The sequence below is a fragment of the Garra rufa genome, unplaced genomic scaffold (assembly GCF_049309525.1).
Source record: "Garra rufa unplaced genomic scaffold, GarRuf1.0 hap1_unplaced_002, whole genome shotgun sequence".
Taxonomy (NCBI): domain Eukaryota; kingdom Metazoa; phylum Chordata; class Actinopteri; order Cypriniformes; family Cyprinidae; genus Garra; species Garra rufa.
The window spans coordinates 6,204,126-6,229,132 of record NW_027394277.1 but is presented as its reverse complement, the minus strand read 5'-3'; the positions used below and the strand labels follow the sequence as shown (position 1 = coordinate 6,229,132).

The window sequence follows — 25,007 nt, the reverse complement described above, 5'->3', positions numbered from 1 at the left end:
TCTTTAAATAGCCCACTTTTTGGAGCAGCCCTTGCTTATGGCCATACCGCGCTGAGAGCGCCCGATCTCATCTGATCTCGGAAGCTAAGCAGCGTCGGGCCTGGTTAGTACTTGGATGGGAGACCGCCTGGGAATACCAGGTGCTGTAAGCTTTTGCCTTTTCTTCACTATTTATATAATATGCTGGCTTTTAGAAAGACGTGTTTTACCGCTCTATTTATTACAATCATTTACATGTATTATAGAGTTTTAAGTGTTTTACATGTTTTTTAGGCCATTTTATTACTCTTAACATTTTAAGTGTATGTGTCTTTAATAAATGGATGGTTGGCCTGTCATGTGACTAGACACATGACAGGAAGCAGGAAGTACAACTGTATAAGAGAGCAGCATGACAAACAAAGGACAGTCACCAAACTGTTGGATTGAGGAGTTGCTAATTTTAGAGCTCACCTTTCCATTCACCACCTGCAAACTTTGGATTACACTTTCTGTGGATTGTATATACACTGGTGGACACTCACATTGGACTTATCAACACACTGGGGTTCTTGGACTGTTTTTAGGGTATGGACAAATGAACTGTATTCTTTTAACAGAGTTTACCTGTTTTTAGGGTATGGACAAATGAACTGTATTCTTTTAACAGAGTTTACCTAGTTTTATCGTGTTGTTTTAAAGTCTTTTATGTGAACCTTGTAAATACACCAAATCTATTTAAACCAATTTTCTTTTATGTCTCATTCTTTTAACCACTAGTCATCTCTCACAGTTAAATCGGACCCCATTTTAGTCTTGTAACTCGGCTGATAAGGCCGATTGTTACACTTTTATGGGAGACCGCCTGGGAATACCAGGTGCTGTAAGCTTTTGCCTTTTCTTCACTATTTATATAATATGCTGGCTTTTACGGAGGCTGATCTTTAAATAGCCCACTTTTTGGAGCAGCCCTCGCTTATGGCCATACCGCGCTGAGAGCGCCCGATCTCGTCTGATCTCGGAAGCTAAGCAGCGTCGGGCCTGGTTAGTACTTGGATGGGAGACCGCCTGGGAATACCAGGTGCTGTAAGCTTTTGCCTTTTCTTCACTATTTATATAATATGCTGGCTTTTACGGAGGCTGATCTTTAAATAGCCCACTTTTTGGAGCAGCCCTCGCTTATGGCCATACCGCGCTGAGAGCGCCCGATCTCGTCTGATCTCGGAAGCTAAGCAGCGTCGGGCCTGGTTAGTACTTGGATGGGAGACCGCCTGGGAATACCAGGTGCTGTAAGCTTTTGCCTTTTCTTCACTATTTATATAATATGCTGGCTTTTAGAAAGACGTGTTTTACCGCTCTATTTATTACAATCATTTACATGTATTATAGAGTTTTAAGTGTTTTACATGTTTTTTAGGCCATTTTATTACTCTTAACATTTTAAGTGTATGTGTCTTTAATAAATGGATGGTTGGCCTGTCATGTGACTAGACACATGACAGGAAGCAGGAAGTACAACTGTATAAGAGAGCAGCATGACAAACAAAGGACAGTCACCAAACTGTTGGATTGAGGAGTTGCTAATTTTAGAGCTCACCTTTCCATTCACCACCTGCAAACTTTGGATTACACTTTCTGTGGATTGTATATACACTGGTGGACACTCACATTGGACTTATCAACACACTGGGGTTCTTGGACTGTTTTTAGGGTATGGACAAATGAACTGTATTCTTTTAACAGAGTTTACCTGTTTTTAGGGTATGGACAAATGAACTGTATTCTTTTAACAGAGTTTACCTAGTTTTATCGTGTTGTTTTAAAGTCTTTTATGTGAACCTTGTAAATACACCAAATCTATTTAAACCAATTTTCTTTTATGTCTCATTCTTTTAACCACTAGTCATCTCTCACAGTTAAATCGGACCCCATTTTAGTCTTGTAACTCGGCTGATAAGGCCGATTGTTACACTTTTATGGGAGACCGCCTGGGAATACCAGGTGCTGTAAGCTTTTGCCTTTTCTTCACTATTTATATAATATGCTGGCTTTTACGGAGGCTGATCTTTAAATAGCCCACTTTTTGGAGCAGCCCTCGCTTATGGCCGTACTGCGCTGAGAGCGCCCGATCTCGTCTGATCTCGGAAGCTAAGCAGCGTCGGGCCTGGTTAGTACTTGGATGGGAGACCGCCTGGGAATACCAGGTGCTGTAAGCTTTTGCCTTTTCTTCACTATTTATATAATATGCTGGCTTTTACGGAGGCTGATCTTTAAATAGCCCACTTTTTGGAGCAGCCCTCGCTTACGGCCATACTCACATTGGACTTATCAACACACTGGGATTCTTGGACTGTTTTTAGGGTATGGACAAATGAACTGTATTCTTTTAACAGCGTTTACCTCATTTTATCGTGTTGTTTTAAAGTCTTTTATGTGAACCTTGTAAATAAACCAAATCTATTTAAACCAATCTTCTTTTATGTCTCATTCTTTTAACCACTAGTCATCTCTCACAGTTAAATCTGACCCCATTTTAGTCTTGTAACTCGGCCGATAAGGCCGATTGTTACACTTGGATGGGAGACCGCCTGGGAATACCAGGTGCTGTAAGCTTTTGCCTTTTCTTCACTATTTATATAATATGCTGGCTTTTAGGTAGACGTGTTTTACCGCTCTATTTATTACAATCATTTACATATATTATAGAGTTTTAAGTGTTTTACATGTTTTTTAGGCCATTTTATTACTCTTAACATTTTAAGTGTATGTGTCTTTAATAAATGGATGGTTGGCCTGTCATGTGACTAGACACATGACAGGAAGCAGGAAGTACAACTGTATAAGAGAGCAGCATGACAAACAAAGGACAGTCACCAAACTGTTGGATTGAGGAGTTGCTAATTTTAGAGCTCACCTTTCCATTCACCACCTGCAAACTTTGGATTACACTTTCTGTGGATTGTATATACACTGGTGGACACTCACATTGGACTTATCAACACACTGGGGTTCTTGGACTGTTTTTAGGGTATGGACAAATGAACTGTATTCTTTTAACAGAGTTTACCTGTTTTTAGGGTATGGACAAATGAACTGTATTCTTTTAACAGAGTTTACCTAGTTTTATCGTGTTGTTTTAAAGTCTTTTATGTGAACCTTGTAAATACACCAAATCTATTTAAACCAATTTTCTTTTATGTCTCATTCTTTTAACCACTAGTCATCTCTCACAGTTAAATCGGACCCCATTTTAGTCTTGTAACTCGGCTGATAAGGCCGATTGTTACACTTTTATGGGAGACCGCCTGGGAATACCAGGTGCTGTAAGCTTTTGCCTTTTCTTCACTATTTATATAATATGCTGGCTTTTACGGAGGCTGATCTTTAAATAGCCCACTTTTTGGAGCAGCCCTCGCTTATGGCCATACCGCGCTGAGAGCGCCCGATCTCGTCTGATCTCGGAAGCTAAGCAGCGTCGGGCCTGGTTAGTACTTGGATGGGAGACAGCCTGGGAATACCAGGTGCTGTAAGCTTTTGCCTTTTCTTCACTATTTATATAATATGCTGGCTTTTACGGAGGCTGATCTTTAAATAGCCCACTTTTTGGAGCAGCCCTCGCTTATGGCCATACCGCGCTGAGAGCGCCCGATCTCATCTGATCTCGGAAGCTAAGCAGCGTCGGGCCTGGTTAGTACTTGGATGGGAGACCGCCTGGGAATACCAGGTGCTGTAAGCTTTTGCCTTTTCTTCACTATTTATATAATATGCTGGCTTTTAGAAAGACGTGTTTTTCCGCTCTATTTATTACAATCATTTACATGTATTATAGAGTTTTAAGTGTTTTACATGTTTTTTAGGCCATTTTATTACTCTTAACATTTTAAGTGTATGTGTCTTTAATAAATGGATGGTTGGCCTGTCATGTGACTAGACACATGACAGGAAGCAGGAAGTACAACTGTATAAGAGAGCAGCATGACAAACAAAGGACAGTCACCAAACTGTTGGATTGAGGAGTTGCTAATTTTAGAGCTCACCTTTCCATTCACCACCTGCAAACTTTGGATTACACTTTCTGTGGATTGTATATACACTGGTGGACACTCACATTGGACTTATCAACACACTGGGGTTCTTGGACTGTTTTTAGGGTATGGACAAATGAACTGTATTCTTTTAACAGAGTTTACCTGTTTTTAGGGTATGGACAAATGAACTGTATTCTTTTAACAGAGTTTACCTAGTTTTATCGTGTTGTTTTAAAGTCTTTTATGTGAACCTTGTAAATACACCAAATCTATTTAAACCAATTTTCTTTTATGTCTCATTCTTTTAACCACTAGTCATCTCTCACAGTTAAATCGGACCCCATTTTAGTCTTGTAACTCGGCTGATAAGGCCGATTGTTACACTTTTATGGGAGACCGCCTGGGAATACCAGGTGCTGTAAGCTTTTGCCTTTTCTTCACTATTTATATAATATGCTGGCTTTTACGGAGGCTGATCTTTAAATAGCCCACTTTTTGGAGCAGCCCTCGCTTATGGCCATACCGCGCTGAGAGCGCCCGATCTCGTCTGATCTCGGAAGCTAAGCAGCGTCGGGCCTGGTTAGTACTTGGATGGGAGACCACCTGGGAATACCATGTGCTGTAAGCTTTTGCCTTTTCTTCACTATTTATATAATATGCTGGCTTTTACGGAGGCTGATCTTTAAATAGCCCACTTTTTGGAGCAGCCCTCGCTTATGGCCATACCGCGCTGAGAGCGCCCGATCTCGTCTGATCTCGGAAGCCAAGCAGCGTCGGGCCTGGTTAGTACTTGGATGGGAGACCGCCTGGGAATACCAGGTGCTGTAAGCTTTTGCCTTTTCTTCACTATTTATATAATATGCTGGCTTTTAGAAAGACGTGTTTTACCGCTCTATTTATTACAATCATTTACATGTATTATAGAGTTTTAAGTGTTTTACATGTTTTTTAGGCCATTTTATTACTCTTAACATTTTAAGTGTATGTGTCTTTAATAAATGGATGGTTGGCCTGTCATGTGACTAGACACATGACAGGAAGCAGGAAGTACAACTGTATAAGAGAGCAGCATGACAAACAAAGGACAGTCACCAAACTGTTGGATTGAGGAGTTGCTAATTTTAGAGCTCACCTTTCCATTCACCACCTGCAAACTTTGGATTACACTTTCTGTGGATTGTATATACACTGGTGGACACTCACATTGGACTTATCAACACACTGGGGTTCTTGGACTGTTTTTAGGGTATGGACAAATGAACTGTATTCTTTTAACAGAGTTTACCTGTTTTTAGGGTATGGACAAATGAACTGTATTCTTTTAACAGAGTTTACCTAGTTTTATCGTGTTGTTTTAAAGTCTTTTATGTGAACCTTGTAAATACACCAAATCTATTTAAACCAATTTTCTTTTATGTCTCATTCTTTTAACCACTAGTCATCTCTCACAGTTAAATCGGACCCCATTTTAGTCTTGTAACTCGGCTGATAAGGCCGATTGTTACACTTTTATGGGAGACCGCCTGGGAATACCAGGTGCTGTAAGCTTTTGCCTTTTCTTCACTATTTATATAATATGCTGGCTTTTACGGAGGCTGATCTTTAAATAGCCCACTTTTTGGAGCAGCCCTCACTTACGGCCATACCGCGCTGAGAGCGCCCGATCTCGTCTGATCTCGGAAGCTAAGCAGCGTCGGCCCTGCTTAGTACTTGGATGGGAGACCGCCTGGGAATACCAGGTGCTGAAATCTTATGCCTTTTCTTCACTATTTATATAATATGCTGGCTTTTACGGAGGCTGATCTTTAAATAGCCCACTTTTTGGAGCAGCCCTCGCTTATGGCCATACCGCGCTGAGAGCGCCCGATCTCGTCTGATCTCGGTAGCTAAGCAGCGTCGGGCCTGGTTAGTACTTGGATGGGAGACCGCCTGGGAATACCAGGTGCTGTAAGCTTTTGCCTTTTCTTCACTATTTATATAATATTCTGGCTTTTAGAAAGACGTGTTTTACCGCTCTATTTATTACAATCATTTACATGTATTATAGAGTTTTAAGTGTTTTACATGTTTTTTAGGCCATTTTATTACTCTTAACATTTTAAGTGTATGTTTCTTTAATAAATGGATGGTTGGCCTGTCATGTGACTAGACACATGACAGGAAGCAGGAAGTACAACTGTATAAGAGAGCAGCATGACAAACAAAGGACAGTCACCAAACTGTTGGATTGAGGAGTTGCTAATTTTAGAGCTCACCTTTCCATTCACCACCTGCAAACTTTGGATTACACTTTCTGTGGATTGTATATACACCGGTGGAAACTCACATTGGACTTATCAACACACTGGGATTCTTGGACTGTTTTTAGGGTATGGACAAATGAACTGTATTCTTTTAACAGCGTTTACCTCATTTTATCGTGTTGTTTTAAAGTCTTTTATGTGAACCTTGTAAATAAACCAAATCTATTTAAACCAATCTTCTTTTATGTCTCATTCTTTTAACCACTAGTCATCTCTCACAGTTAAATCTGACCCCATTTTAGTCTTGTAACTCGGCCGATAAGGCCGATTGTTACACTTGGATGGGAGACCGCCTGGGAATACCAGGTGCTGTAAGCTTTTGCCTTTTCTTCACTATTTATATAATATGCTGGCTTTTAGAAAGACGTGTTTTACCGCTCTATTTATTACAATCATTTAAATGTATTATAGAGTTTTAAGTGTTTTACATGTTTTTTAGGCCATTTTATTACTCTTAACATTTTAAGTGAGTGTGTGTCTTTAAAAAATGGATGGTTGGCCTGCCATGTGACTAGACACATGACAGGAAGCAGGAAGTACAACTGTATAAGAGAGCAGCATGACAAACAAAGGACAGTCACCAAACTGTTGGATTGAGGAGTTGCTAATTTTAGAGCTCACCTTTCCATTCACCACCTGCAAACTTTGGATTACACTTTCTGTGGATTGTATATACACCGGTGGACACTCACATTGGACTTATCAACACACTGGGATTCTTGGACTGTTTTTAGGGTATGGACAAATGAACTGTATTCTTTTAACAGCGTTTACCTCATTTTATCGTGTTGTTTTAAAGTCTTTTATGTGAACCTTGTAAATAAACCAAATCTATTTAAACCAATCTTCTTTTATGTCTCATTCTTTTAACCACTAGTCATCTCTCACAGTTAAATCTGACCCCATTTTAGCCTTGTAACTCGGCCGATAAGGCCGATTGTTACACTTGGATGGGAGACCGCCTGGGAATACCAGGTGCTGTAAGCTTTTGCCTTTTCTTCACTATTTATATAATATGCTGGCTTTTACGGAGGCTGATCTTTAAATAGCCCACTTTTTGGAGCAGCCCTCGCTTACGGCCATACCGCGCTGAGAGAGCCCGATCTCGTCTGATCTCGGAAGCTAAGCAGCGTCGGGCTTGCTTAGTACTTGGATGGGAGACCGCCTGGGAATACCAGGTGCTGTAAGCTTTTGCCTTTTCTTCACTATTTATATAATATGCTGGCTTTTAGAAAGACATGTTTTACCGCTCTATTTATTACAATCATTTAAATGTATTATAGAGTTTTAAGTGTTTTACATGTTTTTAGGCCATTTTATTACTCAACATTTTAAGTGAGTGTGTGTCTTTAAAAAATGGATGGTTGGCCTGCCATGTGACTAGACACATGACAGGAAGCAGGAAGTACAACTGTATAAGAGAGCAGCATGACATACAAAGGACAGTCACCAAACTGTTGGATTGAGGAGTTGCTAATTTTAGAGCTCACCTTTCCATTCACCACCTGCAAACTTTGGATTACACTTTCTGTGGATTGTATATACACCGGTGGAAACTCACATTGGACTTATCAACACACTGGGATTCTTGGACTGTTTTTAGGGTATGGACAAATGAACTGTATTCTTTTAACAGCGTTTACCTCATTTTATCGTGTTGTTTTAAAGTCTTTTATGTGAACCTTGTAAATAAACCAAATCTATTTAAACCAATCTTCTTTTATGTCTCATTCTTTTAACCACTAGTCATCTCTCACAGTTAAATCTGACCCCATTTTAGTCTTGTAACTCGGCCGATAAGGCCGATTGTTACACTTGGATGGGAGACCGCCTGGGAATACCAGGTGCTGTAAGCTTTTGCCTTTTCTTCACTATTTATATAATATGCTGGCTTTTAGAAAGACGTGTTTTACCGCTCTATTTATTACAATCATTTAAATGTATTATAGAGTTTTAAGTGTTTTACATGTTTTTTAGGCCATTTTATTACTCTTAACATTTTAAGTGAGTGTGTGTCTTTAAAAAATGGATGGTTGGCCTGCCATGTGACTAGACACATGACAGGAAGCAGGAAGTACAACTGTATAAGAGAGCAGCATGACAAACAAAGGACAGTCACCAAACTGTTGGATTGAGGAGTTGCTAATTTTAGAGCTCACCTTTCCATTCACCACCTGCAAACTTTGGATTACACTTTCTGTGGATTGTATATACACCGGTGGACACTCACATTGGACTTATCAACACACTGGGATTCTTGGACTGTTTTTAGGGTATGGACAAATGAACTGTATTCTTTTAACAGCGTTTACCTCATTTTATCGTGTTGTTTTAAAGTCTTTTATGTGAACCTTGTAAATAAACCAAATCTATTTAAACCAATCTTCTTTTATGTCTCATTCTTTTAACCACTAGTCATCTCTCACAGTTAAATCTGACCCCATTTTAGTCTTGTAACTCGGCCGATAAGGCCGATTGTTACACTTGGATGGGAGACCGCCTGGGAATACCAGGTGCTGTAAGCTTTTGCCTTTTCTTCACTATTTATATAATATGCTGGCTTTTACGGAGGCTGATCTTTAAATAGCCCACTTTTTGGAGCAGCCCTCGCTTACGGCCATACCGCGCTGAGAGAGCCCGATCTCGTCTGATCTCGGAAGCTAAGCAGCGTCGGGCCTGCTTAGTACTTGGATGGGAGACCGCCTGGGAATACCAGGTGCTGTAAGCTTTTGCCTTTTCTTCACTATTTATATAATATGCTGGCTTTTAGAAAGACATGTTTTACCGCTCTATTTATTACAATCATTTAAATGTATTATAGAGTTTTAAGTGTTTTACATGTTTTTAGGCCATTTTATTACTCAACATTTTAAGTGAGTGTGTGTCTTTAAAAAATGGATGGTTGGCCTGCCATGTGACTAGACACATGACAGGAAGCAGGAAGTACAACTGTATAAGAGAGCAGCATGACATACAAAGGACAGTCACCAAACTGTTGGATTGAGGAGTTGCTAATTTTAGAGCTCACCTTTCCATTCACCACCTGCAAACTTTGGATTACACTTTCTGTGGATTGTATATACACCGGTGGAAACTCACATTGGACTTATCAGCACACTGGGATTCTTGGACTGTTTTTAGGGTATGGACAAATGAACTGTATTCTTTTAACAGCGTTTACCTCATTTTATCGTGTTGTTTTAAAGTCTTTTATGTGAACCTTGTAAATAAACCAAATCTATTTAAACCAATCTTCTTTTATGTCTCATTCTTTTAACCACTAGTCATCTCTCACAGTTAAATCTGACCCCATTTTAGTCTTGTAACTCGGCCGATAAGGCCGATTGTTACACTTGGATGGGAGACCGCCTGGGAATACCAGGTGCTGTAAGCTTTTGCCTTTTCTTCACTATTTATATAATATGCTGGCTTTTAGAAAGACGTGTTTTACCGCTCTATTTATTACAATCATTTAAATGTATTATAGAGTTTTAAGTGTTTTACATGTTTTTTAGGCCATTTTATTACTCTTAACATTTTAAGTGAGTGTGTGTCTTTAAAAAATGGATGGTTGGCCTGCCATGTGACTAGACACATGACAGGAAGCAGGAAGTACAACTGTATAAGAGAGCAGCATGACAAACAAAGGACAGTCACCAAACTGTTGGATTGAGGAGTTGCTAATTTTAGAGCTCACCTTTCCATTCACCACCTGCAAACTTTGGATTACACTTTCTGTGGATTGTATATACACCGGTGGACACTCACATTGGACTTATCAACACACTGGGGTTCTTGGACTGTTTTTAGGGTATGGACAAATGAACTGTATTCTTTTAACAGAGTTTACCTGTTTTTAGGGTATGGACAAATGAACTGTATTCTTTTAACAGAGTTTACCTAGTTTTATCGTGTTGTTTTAAAGTCTTTTATGTGAACCTTGTAAATACACCAAATCTATTTAAACCAATTTTCTTTTATGTCTCATTCTTTTAACCACTAGTCATCTCTCACAGTTAAATCTGACCCCATTTTAGTCTTGTAACTCGGCTGATAAGGCCGATTGTTACACTTTTATGGGAGACCGCCTGGGAATACCAGGTGCTGTAAGCTTTTGCCTTTTCTTCACTATTTATATAATATGCTGGCTTTTACGGAGGCTGATCTTTAAATAGCCCACTTTTTGGAGCAGCCCTCGCTTATGGCCATACCGCGCTGAGAGCGCCCGATCTCGTCTGATCTCGGAAGCTAAGCAGCGTCGAGCCTGGTTAGTACTTGGATGGGAGACCGCCTGGGAATACCAGGTGCTGTAAGCTTTTGCCTTTTCTTCACTATTTATATAATATGCTGGCTTTTACGGAGGCTGATCTTTAAATAGCCCACTTTTTGGAGCAGCCCTTGCTTATGGCCATACCGCGCTGAGAGCGCCCGATCTCATCTGATCTCGGAAGCTAAGCAGCGTCGGGCCTGGTTAGTACTTGGATGGGAGACCGCCTGGGAATACCAGGTGCTGTAAGCTTTTGCCTTTTCTTCACTATTTATATAATATGCTGGCTTTTAGAAAGACGTGTTTTACCGCTCTATTTATTACAATCATTTACATGTATTATAGAGTTTTAAGTGTTTTACATGTTTTTTAGGCCATTTTATTACTCTTAACATTTTAAGTGTATGTGTCTTTAATAAATGGATGGTTGGCCTGTCATGTGACTAGACACATGACAGGAAGCAGGAAGTACAACTGTATAAGAGAGCAGCATGACAAACAAAGGACAGTCACCAAACTGTTGGATTGAGGAGTTGCTAATTTTAGAGCTCACCTTTCCATTCACCACCTGCAAACTTTGGATTACACTTTCTGTGGATTGTATATACACTGGTGGACACTCACATTGGACTTATCAACACACTGGGGTTCTTGGACTGTTTTTAGGGTATGGACAAATGAACTGTATTCTTTTAACAGAGTTTACCTGTTTTTAGGGTATGGACAAATGAACTGTATTCTTTTAACAGAGTTTACCTAGTTTTATCGTGTTGTTTTAAAGTCTTTTATGTGAACCTTGTAAATACACCAAATCTATTTAAACCAATTTTCTTTTATGTCTCATTCTTTTAACCACTAGTCATCTCTCACAGTTAAATCGGACCCCATTTTAGTCTTGTAACTCGGCTGATAAGGCCGATTGTTACACTTTTATGGGAGACCGCCTGGGAATACCAGGTGCTGTAAGCTTTTGCCTTTTCTTCACTATTTATATAATATGCTGGCTTTTACGGAGGCTGATCTTTAAATAGCCCACTTTTTGGAGCAGCCCTCGCTTATGGCCATACCGCGCTGAGAGCGCCCGATCTCATCTGATCTCGGAAGCTAAGCAGCGTCGGGCCTGGTTAGTACTTGGATGGGAGACCGCCTGGGAATACCAGGTGCTGTAAGCTTTTGCCTTTTCTTCACTATTTATATAATATGCTGGCTTTTAGAAAGACGTGTTTTACCGCTCTATTTATTACAATCATTTACATGTATTATAGAGTTTTAAGTGTTTTACATGTTTTTTAGGCCATTTTATTACTCTTAACATTTTAAGTGTATGTGTCTTTAATAAATGGATGGTTGGCCTGTCATGTGACTAGACACATGACAGGAAGCAGGAAGTACAACTGTATAAGAGAGCAGCATGACAAACAAAGGACAGTCACCAAACTGTTGGATTGAGGAGTTGCTAATTTTAGAGCTCACCTTTCCATTCACCACCTGCAAACTTTGGATTACACTTTCTGTGGATTGTATATACACTGGTGGACACTCACATTGGACTTATCAACACACTGGGGTTCTTGGACTGTTTTTAGGGTATGGACAAATGAACTGTATTCTTTTAACAGAGTTTACCTGTTTTTAGGGTATGGACAAATGAACTGTATTCTTTTAACAGAGTTTACCTAGTTTTATCGTGTTGTTTTAAAGTCTTTTATGTGAACCTTGTAAATACACCAAATCTATTTAAACCAATTTTCTTTTATGTCTCATTCTTTTAACCACTAGTCATCTCTCACAGTTAAATCGGACCCCATTTTAGTCTTGTAACTCGGCTGATAAGGCCGATTGTTACACTTTTATGGGAGACCGCCTGGGAATACCAGGTGCTGTAAGCTTTTGCCTTTTCTTCACTATTTATATAATATGCTGGCTTTTACGGAGGCTGATCTTTAAATAGCCCACTTTTTGGAGCAGCCCTCACTTACGGCCATACCGCGCTGAGAGCGCCCGATCTCGTCTGATCTCGGAAGCTAAGCAGCGTCGGCCCTGCTTAGTACTTGGATGGGAGACCGCCTGGGAATACCAGGTGCTGAAATCTTATGCCTTTTCTTCACTATTTATATAATATGCTGGCTTTTACGGAGGCTGATCTTTAAATAGCCCACTTTTTGGAGCAGCCCTCGCTTATGGCCATACCGCGCTGAGAGCGCCCGATCTCGTCTGATCTCGGTAGCTAAGCAGCGTCGGGCCTGGTTAGTACTTGGATGGGAGACCGCCTGGGAATACCAGGTGCTGTAAGCTTTTGCCTTTTCTTCACTATTTATATAATATGCTGGCTTTTAGAAAGACGTGTTTTACCGCTCTATTTATTACAATCATTTAAATGTATTATAGAGTTTTAAGTGTTTTACATGTTTTTTAGGCCATTTTATTACTCTTAACATTTTAAGTGAGTGTGTGTCTTTAAAAAATGGATGGTTGGCCTGCCATGTGACTAGACACATGACAGGAAGCAGGAAGTACAACTGTATAAGAGAGCAGCATGACAAACAAAGGACAGTCACCAAACTGTTGGATTGAGGAGTTGCTAATTTTAGAGCTCACCTTTCCATTCACCACCTGCAAACTTTGGATTACACTTTCTGTGGATTGTATATACACCGGTGGACACTCACATTGGACTTATCAACACACTGGGATTCTTGGACTGTTTTTAGGGTATGGACAAATGAACTGTATTCTTTTAACAGCGTTTACCTCATTTTATCGTGTTGTTTTAAAGTCTTTTATGTGAACCTTGTAAATAAACCAAATCTATTTAAACCAATCTTCTTTTATGTCTCATTCTTTTAACCACTAGTCATCTCTCACAGTTAAATCTGACCCCATTTTAGCCTTGTAACTCGGCCGATAAGGCCGATTGTTACACTTGGATGGGAGACCGCCTGGGAATACCAGGTGCTGTAAGCTTTTGCCTTTTCTTCACTATTTATATAATATGCTGGCTTTTACGGAGGCTGATCTTTAAATAGCCCACTTTTTGGAGCAGCCCTCGCTTACGGCCATACCGCGCTGAGAGAGCCCGATCTCGTCTGATCTCGGAAGCTAAGCAGCGTCGGGCTTGCTTAGTACTTGGATGGGAGACCGCCTGGGAATACCAGGTGCTGTAAGCTTTTGCCTTTTCTTCACTATTTATATAATATGCTGGCTTTTAGAAAGACATGTTTTACCGCTCTATTTATTACAATCATTTAAATGTATTATAGAGTTTTAAGTGTTTTACATGTTTTTAGGCCATTTTATTACTCAACATTTTAAGTGAGTGTGTGTCTTTAAAAAATGGATGGTTGGCCTGCCATGTGACTAGACACATGACAGGAAGCAGGAAGTACAACTGTATAAGAGAGCAGCATGACATACAAAGGACAGTCACCAAACTGTTGGATTGAGGAGTTGCTAATTTTAGAGCTCACCTTTCCATTCACCACCTGCAAACTTTGGATTACACTTTCTGTGGATTGTATATACACCGGTGGAAACTCACATTGGACTTATCAACACACTGGGATTCTTGGACTGTTTTTAGGGTATGGACAAATGAACTGTATTCTTTTAACAGCGTTTACCTCATTTTATCGTGTTGTTTTAAAGTCTTTTATGTGAACCTTGTAAATAAACCAAATCTATTTAAACCAATCTTCTTTTATGTCTCATTCTTTTAACCACTAGTCATCTCTCACAGTTAAATCTGACCCCATTTTAGTCTTGTAACTCGGCCGATAAGGCCGATTGTTACACTTGGATGGGAGACCGCCTGGGAATACCAGGTGCTGTAAGCTTTTGCCTTTTCTTCACTATTTATATAATATGCTGGCTTTTAGAAAGACGTGTTTTACCGCTCTATTTATTACAATCATTTAAATGTATTATAGAGTTTTAAGTGTTTTACATGTTTTTTAGGCCATTTTATTACTCTTAACATTTTAAGTGAGTGTGTGTCTTTAAAAAATGGATGGTTGGCCTGCCATGTGACTAGACACATGACAGGAAGCAGGAAGTACAACTGTATAAGAGAGCAGCATGACAAACAAAGGACAGTCACCAAACTGTTGGATTGAGGAGTTGCTAATTTTAGAGCTCACCTTTCCATTCACCACCTGCAAACTTTGGATTACACTTTCTGTGGATTGTATATACACCGGTGGACACTCACATTGGACTTATCAACACACTGGGATTCTTGGACTGTTTTTAGGGTATGGACAAATGAACTGTATTCTTTTAACAGCGTTTACCTCATTTTATCGTGTTGTTTTAAAGTCTTTTATGTGAACCTTGTAAATAAACCAAATCTATTTAAACCAATCTTCTTTTATGTCTCATTCTTTTAACCACTAGTCATCTCTCACAGTTAAATCTGACCCCATTTTAGTCTTGTAACTCGGCCGATAAGGCCGATTGTTACACTTGGATGGGAGACCGCCTGGGAATACCAGGTGCTGTAAGCTTTTGCCTTTTCTTCACTATTTATATAATATGCTGGCTTTTACGGAGGCTGATCTTTAAATAGCCCACTTTTTGGAGCAGCCCTCGCTTACGGCCATACCGCGCTGAGAGAGCCCGATCTCGTCTGATCTCGGAAGCTAAGCAGCGTCGGGCCTGCTTAGTACTTGGATGGGAGACCGCCTGGGAATACCAGGTGCTGTAAGCTTTTGCCTTTTCTTCACTATTTATATAATATGCTGGCTTTTAGAAAGACATGTTTTACCGCTCTATTTATTACAATCATTTAAATGTATTATAGAGTTTTAAGTGTTTTACATGTTTTTAGGCCATTTTATTACTCAACATTTTAAGTGAGTGTGTGTCTTTAAAAAATGGATGGTTGGCCTGCCATGTGACTAGACACATGACAGGAAGCAGGAAGTACAACTGTATAAGAGAGCAGCATGACATACAAAGGACAGTCACCAAACTGTTGGATTGAGGAGTTGCTAATTTTAGAGCTCACCTTTCCATTCACCACCTGCAAACTTTGGATTACACTTTCTGTGGATTGTATATACACCGGTGGAAACTCACATTGGACTTATCAGCACACTGGGATTCTTGGACTGTTTTTAGGGTATGGACAAATGAACTGTATTCTTTTAACAGCGTTTACCTCATTTTATCGTGTTGTTTTAAAGTCTTTTATGTGAACCTTGTAAATAAACCAAATCTATTTAAACCAATCTTCTTTTATGTCTCATTCTTTTAACCACTAGTCATCTCTCACAGTTAAATCTGACCCCATTTTAGTCTTGTAACTCGGCCGATAAGGCCGATTGTTACACTTGGATGGGAGACCGCCTGGGAATACCAGGTGCTGTAAGCTTTTGCCTTTTCTTCACTATTTATATAATATGCTGGCTTTTAGAAAGACGTGTTTTACCGCTCTATTTATTACAATCATTTAAATGTATTATAGAGTTTTAAGTGTTTTACATGTTTTTTAGGCCATTTTATTACTCTTAACATTTTAAGTGAGTGTGTGTCTTTAAAAAATGGATGGTTGGCCTGCCATGTGACTAGACACATGACAGGAAGCAGGAAGTACAACTGTATAAGAGAGCAGCATGACAAACAAAGGACAGTCACCAAACTGTTGGATTGAGGAGTTGCTAATTTTAGAGCTCACCTTTCCATTCACCACCTGCAAACTTTGGATTACACTTTCTGTGGATTGTATATACACTGGTGGACACTCACATTGGACTTATCAACACACTGGGGTTCTTGGACTGGGAATACCAGGTGCTGTAAGCTTTTGCCTTTTCTTCACTATTTATATAATATGCTGGCTTTTACGGAGGCTGATCTTTAAATAGCCCACTTTTTGGAGCAGCTCTCGCTTATGGCCATACCGCGCTGAGAGCGCCCGATCTCGTCTGATCTCGGAAGCTAAGCAGCGTCGGGCCTGGTTAGTACTTGGATGGGAGACCGCCTGGGAATACCAGGTGCTGTAAGCTTTTGCCTTTTCTTCACTATTTATATAATATGCTGGCTTTTAGAAAGACGTGTTTTACCGCTCTATTTATTACAATCATTTACATGTATTATAGAGTTTTAAGTGTTTTACATGTTTTTTAGGCCATTTTATTACTCTTAACATTTTAAGTGTATGTGTCTTTAATAAATGGATGGTTGGCCTGTCATGTGACTAGACACATGACAGGAAGCAGGAAGTACAACTGTATAAGAGAGCAGCATGACAAACAAAGGACAGTCACCAAACTGTTGGATTGAGGAGTTGCTAATTTTAGAGCTCACCTTTCCATTCACCACCTGCAAACTTTGGATTACACTTTCTGTGGATTGTATATACACTGGTGGACACTCACATTGGACTTATCAACACACTGGGGTTCTTGGACTGTTTTTAGGGTATGGACAAATGAACTGTATTCTTTTAACAGAGTTTACCTGTTTTTAGGGTATGGACAAATGAACTGTATTCTTTTAACAGAGTTTACCTAGTTTTATCGTGTTGTTTTAAAGTCTTTTATGTGAACCTTGTAAATACACCAAATCTATTTAAACCAATTTTCTTTTATGTCTCATTCTTTTAACCACTAGTCATCTCTCACAGTTAAATCGGACCCCATTTTAGTCTTGTAACTCGGCTGATAAGGCCGATTGTTACACTTTTATGGGAGACCGCCTGGGAATACCAGGTGCTGTAAGCTTTTGCCTTTTCTTCACTATTTATATAATATGCTGGCTTTTACGGAGGCTGATCTTTAAATAGCCCACTTTTTGAAGCAGCCCTAGCTTATGGCAATACCGCGCTGAGAGCGCCCGATCTCGTCTGATCTCGGAAGCTAAGCAGCGTCGGGCCTGGTTAGTACTTGGATGGGAGACCGCCTGGGAATACCAGGTGCTGTAAGCTTTTGCCTTTTCTTCACTATTTATATAATATGCTGGCTTTTACGGAGGCTGATCTTTAAATAGCCCACTTTTTGGAGCAGCCCTCGCTTATGGCCATACCGCGCTGAGAGCGCCCGATCTCATCTGATCTCGGAAGCTAAGCAGCGTCGGGCCTGGTTAGTACTTGGATGGGAGACCGCCTGGGAATACCAGGTGCTGTAAGCTTTTGCCTTTTCTTCACTATTTATATAATATGCTGGCTTTTAGAAAGACGTGTTTTACCGCTCTATTTATTACAATCATTTACATGTATTATAGAGTTTTAAGTGTTTTACATGTTTTTTAGGCCATTTTATTACTCTTAACATTTTAAGTGTATGTGTCTTTAATAAATGGATGGTTGGCCTGTCATGTGACTAGACACATGACAGGAAGCAGGAAGTACAACTGTATAAGAGAGCAGCATGACAAACAAAGGACAGTCACCAAACTGTTGGATTGAGGAGTTGCTAATTTTAGAGCTCACCTTTCCATTCACCACCTGCAAACTTTGGATTACACTTTCTGTGGATTGTATATACACTGGTGGACACTCACATTGGACTTATCAACACACTGGGGTTCTTGGACTGTTTTTAGGGTATGGACAAATGAACTGTATTCTTTTAACAGAGTTTACCTGTTTTTAGGGTATGGACAAATGAACTGTATTCTTTTAACAGAGTTTACCTAGTTTTATCGTGTTGTTTTAAAGTCTTTTATGTGAACCTTGTAAATACACCAAATCTATTTAAACCAATTTTCTTTTATGTCTCATTCTTTTAACCACTAGTCATCTCTCACAGTTAAATCGGACCCCATTTTAGTCTTGTAACTCGGCTGATAAGGCCGATTGTTACACTTTTATGGGAGACCGCCTGGGAATACCAGGTGCTGTAAGCTTTTGCCTTTTCTTCACTATTTATATAATATGCTGGCTTTTACGGAGGCTGATCTTTAAATAGCCCACTTTTTGGAGCAGCCCTCGCTTACGGCCATACCGCGCTGAGAGCGCCCGATCTCGTCTGATCTCGGAAGCTAAGCAGCGTCGGGCCTGCTTAGTACTTGGGTGGGAGACCGCCTGGGAATACCAGGTGCTGTAAGCTTTTGCCTTTTCTTCACTATTTATTTAATATGCTGGCTTTTAGAAAGACGTGTTTTACCGCTCTATTTATTACAATCATTTAAATGTATTATAGAGTTTTAAGTGTTTTACATGTTTTTTAGGCCCTTTTATTACTCTTAACATTTTAAGTGAGTGTGTGTCTTTAAAAAATGGATGGTTGGCCTGCCATGTGACTAGACACATGACAGGAAGCAGGAAGTACAACTGTATAAGAGAGCAGCATGACATACAAAGGACAGTCACCAAACTGTTGGATTGAGGAGTTGCTAATTTTAGAGCTCACCTTTCCATTCACCACCTGCAAACTTTGGATTACACTTTCTGTGGATTGTATATACACCGGTGGACACTCACATTGGACTTATCAACAAACTGGGATTCTTGGACTGTTTTTAGGGTATGGACAAATGAACTGTATTCTTTTAACAGCGTTTACCTCGTTTTATCGTGTTGTTTTAAAGTCTTTTATGTGAACCTTGTAAATAAACCAAATCTATTTAAACCAATCTTCTTTTATGTCTCATTCTTTTAACCACTAGTCATCTCTCACAGTTAAATCTGACCCCATTTTAGTCTTGTAACTCGGCCGATAAGGCCGATTGTTACACTTGGATGGGAGACCGCCTGGGAATACCAGGTGCTGTAAGCTTTTGCCTTTTCTTCACTATTTATATAATATGCTGGCTTTTAGAAAGACGTGTTTTACCGCTCTATTTATTACAATCATTTAAATGTATTATAGAGTTTTAAGTGTTTTACATGTTTTTTAGGCCATTTTATTACTCTTAACATTTTAAGTGAGTGTGTGTCTTTAAAAAATGGATGGTTGGCCTGCCATGTGACTAGACACATGACAGGAAGCAGGAAGTACAACTGTATAAGAGAGCAGCATGACAAACAAAGGACAGTCACCAAACTGTTGGATTGAGGAGTTGCTAATTTTAGAGCTCACCTTTCCATTCACCACCTGCAAACTTTGGATTACACTTTCTGTGGATTGTATATACACCGGTGGACACTCACATTGGACTTATCAACACACTGGGATTCTTGGACTGTTTTTAGGGTATGGACAAATGAACTGTATTCTTTTAACAGCGTTTACCTCATTTTAACGTGTTGTTTTAAAGTCTTTTATGTGAACCTTGTAAATAAACCAAATCTATTTAAACCAATCTTCTTTTATGTCTCATTCTTTTAACCACTAGTCATCTCTCACAGTTAAATCTGACCCCATTTTAGTCTTGTAACTCGGCCGATAAGGCCGATTGTTACACTTGGATGGGAGACCGCCTGGGAATACCAGGTGCTGTAAGCTTTTGCCTTTTCTTCACTATTTATATAATATGCTGGCTTTTACGGAGGCTGATCTTTAAATAGCCCACTTTTTGGAGCAGCCCTCGCTTACGGCCATACTCACATTGGACTTATCAACACACTGGGATTCTTGGACTGTTTTTAGGGTATGGACAAATGAACTGTATTCTTTTAACAGCGTTTACCTCATTTTATCGTGTTGTTTTAAAGTCTTTTATGTGAACCTTGTAAATAAACCAAATCTATTTAAACCAATCTTCTTTTATGTCTCATTCTTTTAACCACTAGTCATCTCTCACAGTTAAATCTGACCCCATTTTAGTCTTGTAACTCGGCCGATAAGGCCGATTGTTACACTTGGATGGGAGACCGCCTGGGAATACCAGGTGCTGTAAGCTTTTGCCTTTTCTTCACTATTTATATAATATGCTGGCTTTTAGAAAGACGTGTTTTACCGCTCTATTTATTACAATCATTTAAATGTATTATAGAGTTTTAAGTGTTTTACATGTTTTTTAGGCCATTTTATTACTCTTAACATTTTAAGTGTATGTGTCTTTAATAAATGGATGGTTGGCCTGTCATGTGACTAGACACATGACAGGAAGCAGGAAGTACAACTGTATAAGAGAGCAGCATGACAAACAAAGGACAGTCACCAAACTGTTGGATTGAGGAGTTGCTAATTTTAGAGCTCACCTTTCCATTCACCACCTGCAAACTTTGGATTACACTTTCTGTGGATTGTATATACACTGGTGGACACTCACATTGGACTTATCAACACACTGGGGTTCTTGGACTGTTTTTAGGGTATGGACAAATGAACTGTATTCTTTTAACAGAGTTTACCTGTTTTTAGGGTATGGACAAATGAACTGTATTCTTTTAACAGAGTTTACCTAGTTTTATCGTGTTGTTTTAAAGTCTTTTATGTGAACCTTGTAAATACACCAAATCTATTTAAACCAATTTTCTTTTATGTCTCATTCTTTTAACCACTAGTCATCTCTCACAGTTAAATCGGACCCCATTTTAGTCTTGTAACTCGGCTGATAAGGCCGATTGTTACACTTTTATGGGAGACCGCCTGGGAATACCAGGTGCTGTAAGCTTTTGCCTTTTCTTCACTATTTATATAATATGCTGGCTTTTACGGAGGCTGATCTTTAAATAGCCCACTTTTTGGAGCAGCCCTCGCTTATGGCCATACCGCGCTGAGAGCGCCCGATCTTGTCTGATCTCGGAAGCTAAGCAGCGTCGGGCCTGGTTAGTACTTGGATGGGAGACCGCCTGGGAATACCAGGTGCTGTAAGCTTTTGCCTTTTCTTCACTATTTATATAATATGCTGGCTTTTACGGAGGCTGATCTTTAAATAGCCCACTTTTTGGAGTAGCCCTCGCTTACGGCCATACCCCCACCTGAGGCGCTAGAGAGCAAACAGGAAGTGAGTTGGCAGTTTGTAGTGTGCAGTAGGTGAGATAGGCTCACCATTTTTCTGGGTGTTTTTTCACATTTATTTTGTTTGTTTTTTAGTTAGAAGGAGTTTTTTTTTTGAGGAAGGTTTTTTTTAACCCCAAACAGGTCTTTCTGTTTGGGGTTTGAGACAACCAAAATATGGATTTAATGGACAAAGAACACGGACTGGTAAAACAACATGAGATGGGAAATGCGGAACCAGGATTTGTTGCAGACATAACTGAAAGGAATATAAATGAAAGACATGGAGAAAACAATAATGAAACGTGGGCGACGGTGGTTTCAAGGAGGAAACAAGAAAGAAAAACAACTGGACAAGAACGGAAAGGAGATCTACAATCAACTGAAGGTATTGGAATTGAGAAAGAAGTTGGAGAAAAAAGAAATGTTTTATCTCAACGACAACAAATGATACAGAAATTAAGCAAACAAACAAGGTATCAGAGGGAATACAAGAAAGAAGCAACATTAACAATGACTGTTAAAGATATAGAAAATATAACAATACTAATGATAATTAAAGCAGTTGAAGAGAAAGTTGGAATGGGAAAATTGATCGGACTGAGAAGAAAAAATAATTATGATTTTGAAATGACTATGGAAAGTGAGATGGACTGTGATTTGCTGTTGAATGGAATAATGATAAACGGACAAGAATGTGAGATAAGGAAATTGTGTGCAACAGAAAGAATGGTGTCTTTCTTGAGTCTGCCCAGCTATATTGAAGATGAGGAAATCAGTCAAAAACTAATCAATTGGGGTGTAACTCCCATTCTACCACTAAGAAGAAGATATCATCCCGGGACAACGGTGGCAGACGGAACACGATTTTTGAGGGTAAAGTTTCCACAAGAGGTGACGTCTTTACCATACAACACAAGCTTCAGGACTGAAGAAGGAGTGCAGTACTTCAGAGTGATTCACGATAATCAAGTGAAGACATGCAGGATCTGTGTAAGTCCGGAGCATGAAAAAAAGGACTGCCCACAATTCACATGCAGAAATTGTCTTGAGCAGGGGCATTATGCGCGAGACTGTAAAGTCCCGCGGTGCCAAGGCTGCCAAAAGACAATGTTAAGATGCAGATGCGAGATAGAAGACGAGGAAAATGAAGATCCAGGAATGGAAATACAAGAGGTAATGGGAGTTACAACAATTGAGAGGTTAAATGACTCACAAAGGCAGACGCAAGGAGAGGACGAGAAACAAGATGACGAGGAAGAGGAGAACAACAACATAGATGAGAATAAAGAAAAGAAGGAAGATGAAGAACAAGGAATGGAGATGGGAGGAGGAGCGAACAAAGAGGATATAAATTTGATTAAAGAAGGATTTTCTAAGGAACAGGACGATGTGGACACTAATGAACTGGACTACGAAAAAGGACAAGAAAAAGAAAAAGCTGAGGATAAGGGAATAAAGACACTGACTGAGGTAAGAGGAGCAGACAATGGGGGGGAAATTCGTGGAATGGAAAACAAAGGAAAAGAAAGACTGAATAGATGTGTAAAAACAAGAAAAGATGGCTTAGACATTCAACAGGTTCTTAAAAGGCAGAAGATAAGAAGAGAAGAGCAAAAGGAAAGACTGGAGAGGAGGAAAGCTGAAATGGGTGAAGTAAAAAATACTTTTTTGAAAGACAATGAAACGGATTGAATGGTGGGTTTTGGTTTTTCCAATCTTTTCTTTAATGAGCTCTATATCAATTGTATCGCTGAATGCTAGAGGATTATCCAAATGTCAAAAGTTTGAAAGATTAATGTGTCTGACCAAAAAATGTGATGTGCTATGTTTACAAGAAACGAAATGGGAAGATAAAATAAGTGATGAAATTAGAAAATTATGGAATGGAGAAATATATAGTAACTGTGATATGGAAAGGAAGAGAGGGGTAGCTATTTTAATAAGAAAAGGAGTATTTGAAGAAGTAAATATAGATTATAAAGACACAAAGGGAAGAATAATAATTGTTAAATTTGTGTGTAATGGAAAAGAAATGAAAGTGTGTAATATACATGCACCAAATGATGAAAGAGATAAATTTAATTTTTACAGGGATATGAATGAGTTAATAGAAAAACATGACAACATTATGGTGTTAGGTGATTTTAACACTGTAATACAGAGAATTGATGTAGATGATTCAATGGGATTTAGAAGAGATAGAGGGAGGAATGAACTACATAACATAATGGAGAAATATAATATGGTGGATGTGTGGAGAGAGAGGAATGGTATGAAAAGAGAATATTCAAGAAGACAAATTGTTGATAGAGTTCTAAAGCAAAGTAGAATAGACTTATTTTTATGTAAGAAAAAGGAAGCATATTATGTCACTAAGGCGTCTTACAAAAATTATAGTGAGAGTGATCATGATTTTTTATGGATATTGATGAATTTTAATGAGGCTGATAAAGGACCAGGGGTGTGGATATTAAATGCAGAACTTCTAAAAAATGAAATATACAGAATGGAAATAGAAAGTATAATAATTAATAGTGTAAATGAGGAAATGTATGAAATAGAAAAAGGGTTTTGGTGGGACATTCTAAAAAAAAGAATAAAAAAATTCTCAATGGAATATTCAAAAAAATGGCAAAAAGTCAAAAAGATGAAAGAAAATAAGATCAAAAAAGAGTGGGATGAAGAAATGAGGAAAGTAAATGAGCATGATGAAAATATTGATAAGATAATAGAATTACAGGAAGAATTAAAGAAAATAGAAGAAGAGAAGTGTAAAGGAGCAATAATAAGAAGTAGGGCGAAAGACATTGTAGAAGGAGAAAGAAGTACGAAATATTTTTATGAATTAGAAAAAACAAGACAGAGAGCAGATATAATAAAAAGTATTAAAACAGAAGATGCGAGGATTGTAGAAGATAAAACAGGAATTTTGGAAGAAGTCAGAGAATTCTATAAGCATTTATTTACCAAAAATGAGATAGTTTTAGAAGATGAGGAATTTGTATTAAGTAAAATACAGGTTAAAGTTAATGAGGGAGACAAAGAAATGTGTGAGAGTGAGATTACGGAATTAGAAATAGGAATTGCAATTGATCAACTGAAAAATGGTAAAAGTCCAGGAATAGATGGATTAACAGCTGAATTTTATAAGGTTTTTAAAGATGTGTTATGTCCAATTTTAAATGAAATATTTATAGATAATTTTAAAAAAGGGAATTTAACGAATAGTATGAAGAAAGGTATGGTGAAAATAATTTACAAGAAAAAAGGTGATAAGAGAGACCTGAAAAACTACAGACCACTAAGCATGTTGAATACAGATTATAAAATATTAGCCAAAATTTTAGCCAATCGATTGAAAATAGTAGTACCAAATATAATTACTACAAATCAAGCATATGCTGTTCTAAAAAGAGATATTACTGATGTCATTAACAATATAAGAGATATGATATGGTACATGAAGGAGGAGAAAGAAACAGGATATATAATAAGTGTGGATTTAGAAAAGGCTTTTGATAGAGTTGAACACAAATACTTGATACATGTGATGGAGAGATTTGGTTTTGGGGAGAATTTTTTAAAATGGATAAAATGTTTA

General features: G+C 38.7%; 24 non-coding genes across 24 annotated transcripts; all 24 read left to right on the top strand.

Moving 5' to 3' along the window:
* Window positions 1-33: 33 nt before the first annotated feature.
* LOC141306983 (5S ribosomal RNA) lies at window positions 34-152 on the top strand. The gene has a single exon (XR_012345939.1). It is a non-coding gene; the product is annotated as a 5S ribosomal RNA (ribosomal RNA).
* An 801-nt stretch (window positions 153-953) lies between these two features.
* On the top strand, window positions 954-1,072 carry LOC141307678 (5S ribosomal RNA). Its single transcript, XR_012346628.1, has one exon. It is a non-coding gene; the product is annotated as a 5S ribosomal RNA (ribosomal RNA).
* An 84-nt stretch (window positions 1,073-1,156) lies between these two features.
* On the top strand, window positions 1,157-1,275 carry LOC141307666 (5S ribosomal RNA). Its single transcript, XR_012346616.1, has one exon. It is a non-coding gene; the product is annotated as a 5S ribosomal RNA (ribosomal RNA).
* An 801-nt stretch (window positions 1,276-2,076) lies between these two features.
* LOC141307201 (5S ribosomal RNA) lies at window positions 2,077-2,195 on the top strand. The gene has a single exon (XR_012346155.1). It is a non-coding gene; the product is annotated as a 5S ribosomal RNA (ribosomal RNA).
* Window positions 2,196-3,393: 1,198 nt separating this feature from the next.
* LOC141307386 (5S ribosomal RNA) lies at window positions 3,394-3,512 on the top strand. Its single transcript, XR_012346339.1, has one exon. It is a non-coding gene; the product is annotated as a 5S ribosomal RNA (ribosomal RNA).
* Window positions 3,513-3,596: 84 nt separating this feature from the next.
* On the top strand, window positions 3,597-3,715 carry LOC141306860 (5S ribosomal RNA). Its single transcript, XR_012345817.1, has one exon. It is a non-coding gene; the product is annotated as a 5S ribosomal RNA (ribosomal RNA).
* An 801-nt stretch (window positions 3,716-4,516) lies between these two features.
* LOC141306839 (5S ribosomal RNA) lies at window positions 4,517-4,635 on the top strand. Its single transcript, XR_012345796.1, has one exon. It is a non-coding gene; the product is annotated as a 5S ribosomal RNA (ribosomal RNA).
* Window positions 4,636-4,719: 84 nt separating this feature from the next.
* Window positions 4,720-4,838, top strand: LOC141306476 (5S ribosomal RNA). The gene has a single exon (XR_012345435.1). It is a non-coding gene; the product is annotated as a 5S ribosomal RNA (ribosomal RNA).
* An 801-nt stretch (window positions 4,839-5,639) lies between these two features.
* On the top strand, window positions 5,640-5,758 carry LOC141307732 (5S ribosomal RNA). The gene has a single exon (XR_012346682.1). It is a non-coding gene; the product is annotated as a 5S ribosomal RNA (ribosomal RNA).
* Window positions 5,759-5,842: 84 nt separating this feature from the next.
* Window positions 5,843-5,961, top strand: LOC141305574 (5S ribosomal RNA). The gene has a single exon (XR_012344538.1). It is a non-coding gene; the product is annotated as a 5S ribosomal RNA (ribosomal RNA).
* Window positions 5,962-7,381: 1,420 nt separating this feature from the next.
* On the top strand, window positions 7,382-7,500 carry LOC141307523 (5S ribosomal RNA). The gene has a single exon (XR_012346476.1). It is a non-coding gene; the product is annotated as a 5S ribosomal RNA (ribosomal RNA).
* A 1,419-nt stretch (window positions 7,501-8,919) lies between these two features.
* Window positions 8,920-9,038, top strand: LOC141307375 (5S ribosomal RNA). Its single transcript, XR_012346328.1, has one exon. It is a non-coding gene; the product is annotated as a 5S ribosomal RNA (ribosomal RNA).
* A 1,469-nt stretch (window positions 9,039-10,507) lies between these two features.
* On the top strand, window positions 10,508-10,626 carry LOC141307018 (5S ribosomal RNA). The gene has a single exon (XR_012345974.1). It is a non-coding gene; the product is annotated as a 5S ribosomal RNA (ribosomal RNA).
* An 84-nt stretch (window positions 10,627-10,710) lies between these two features.
* On the top strand, window positions 10,711-10,829 carry LOC141306737 (5S ribosomal RNA). Its single transcript, XR_012345695.1, has one exon. It is a non-coding gene; the product is annotated as a 5S ribosomal RNA (ribosomal RNA).
* An 801-nt stretch (window positions 10,830-11,630) lies between these two features.
* On the top strand, window positions 11,631-11,749 carry LOC141306613 (5S ribosomal RNA). Its single transcript, XR_012345571.1, has one exon. It is a non-coding gene; the product is annotated as a 5S ribosomal RNA (ribosomal RNA).
* An 801-nt stretch (window positions 11,750-12,550) lies between these two features.
* Window positions 12,551-12,669, top strand: LOC141307731 (5S ribosomal RNA). The gene has a single exon (XR_012346681.1). It is a non-coding gene; the product is annotated as a 5S ribosomal RNA (ribosomal RNA).
* Window positions 12,670-12,753: 84 nt separating this feature from the next.
* Window positions 12,754-12,872, top strand: LOC141305573 (5S ribosomal RNA). Its single transcript, XR_012344537.1, has one exon. It is a non-coding gene; the product is annotated as a 5S ribosomal RNA (ribosomal RNA).
* A 753-nt stretch (window positions 12,873-13,625) lies between these two features.
* LOC141307522 (5S ribosomal RNA) lies at window positions 13,626-13,744 on the top strand. The gene has a single exon (XR_012346474.1). It is a non-coding gene; the product is annotated as a 5S ribosomal RNA (ribosomal RNA).
* A 1,419-nt stretch (window positions 13,745-15,163) lies between these two features.
* Window positions 15,164-15,282, top strand: LOC141307374 (5S ribosomal RNA). The gene has a single exon (XR_012346327.1). It is a non-coding gene; the product is annotated as a 5S ribosomal RNA (ribosomal RNA).
* A 1,181-nt stretch (window positions 15,283-16,463) lies between these two features.
* Window positions 16,464-16,582, top strand: LOC141307654 (5S ribosomal RNA). Its single transcript, XR_012346604.1, has one exon. It is a non-coding gene; the product is annotated as a 5S ribosomal RNA (ribosomal RNA).
* Window positions 16,583-17,383: 801 nt separating this feature from the next.
* LOC141305616 (5S ribosomal RNA) lies at window positions 17,384-17,502 on the top strand. The gene has a single exon (XR_012344580.1). It is a non-coding gene; the product is annotated as a 5S ribosomal RNA (ribosomal RNA).
* Window positions 17,503-17,586: 84 nt separating this feature from the next.
* On the top strand, window positions 17,587-17,705 carry LOC141306491 (5S ribosomal RNA). The gene has a single exon (XR_012345449.1). It is a non-coding gene; the product is annotated as a 5S ribosomal RNA (ribosomal RNA).
* An 801-nt stretch (window positions 17,706-18,506) lies between these two features.
* LOC141306589 (5S ribosomal RNA) lies at window positions 18,507-18,625 on the top strand. The gene has a single exon (XR_012345547.1). It is a non-coding gene; the product is annotated as a 5S ribosomal RNA (ribosomal RNA).
* Window positions 18,626-21,161: 2,536 nt separating this feature from the next.
* On the top strand, window positions 21,162-21,280 carry LOC141306739 (5S ribosomal RNA). Its single transcript, XR_012345697.1, has one exon. It is a non-coding gene; the product is annotated as a 5S ribosomal RNA (ribosomal RNA).
* Window positions 21,281-25,007: the final 3,727 nt, after the last annotated feature.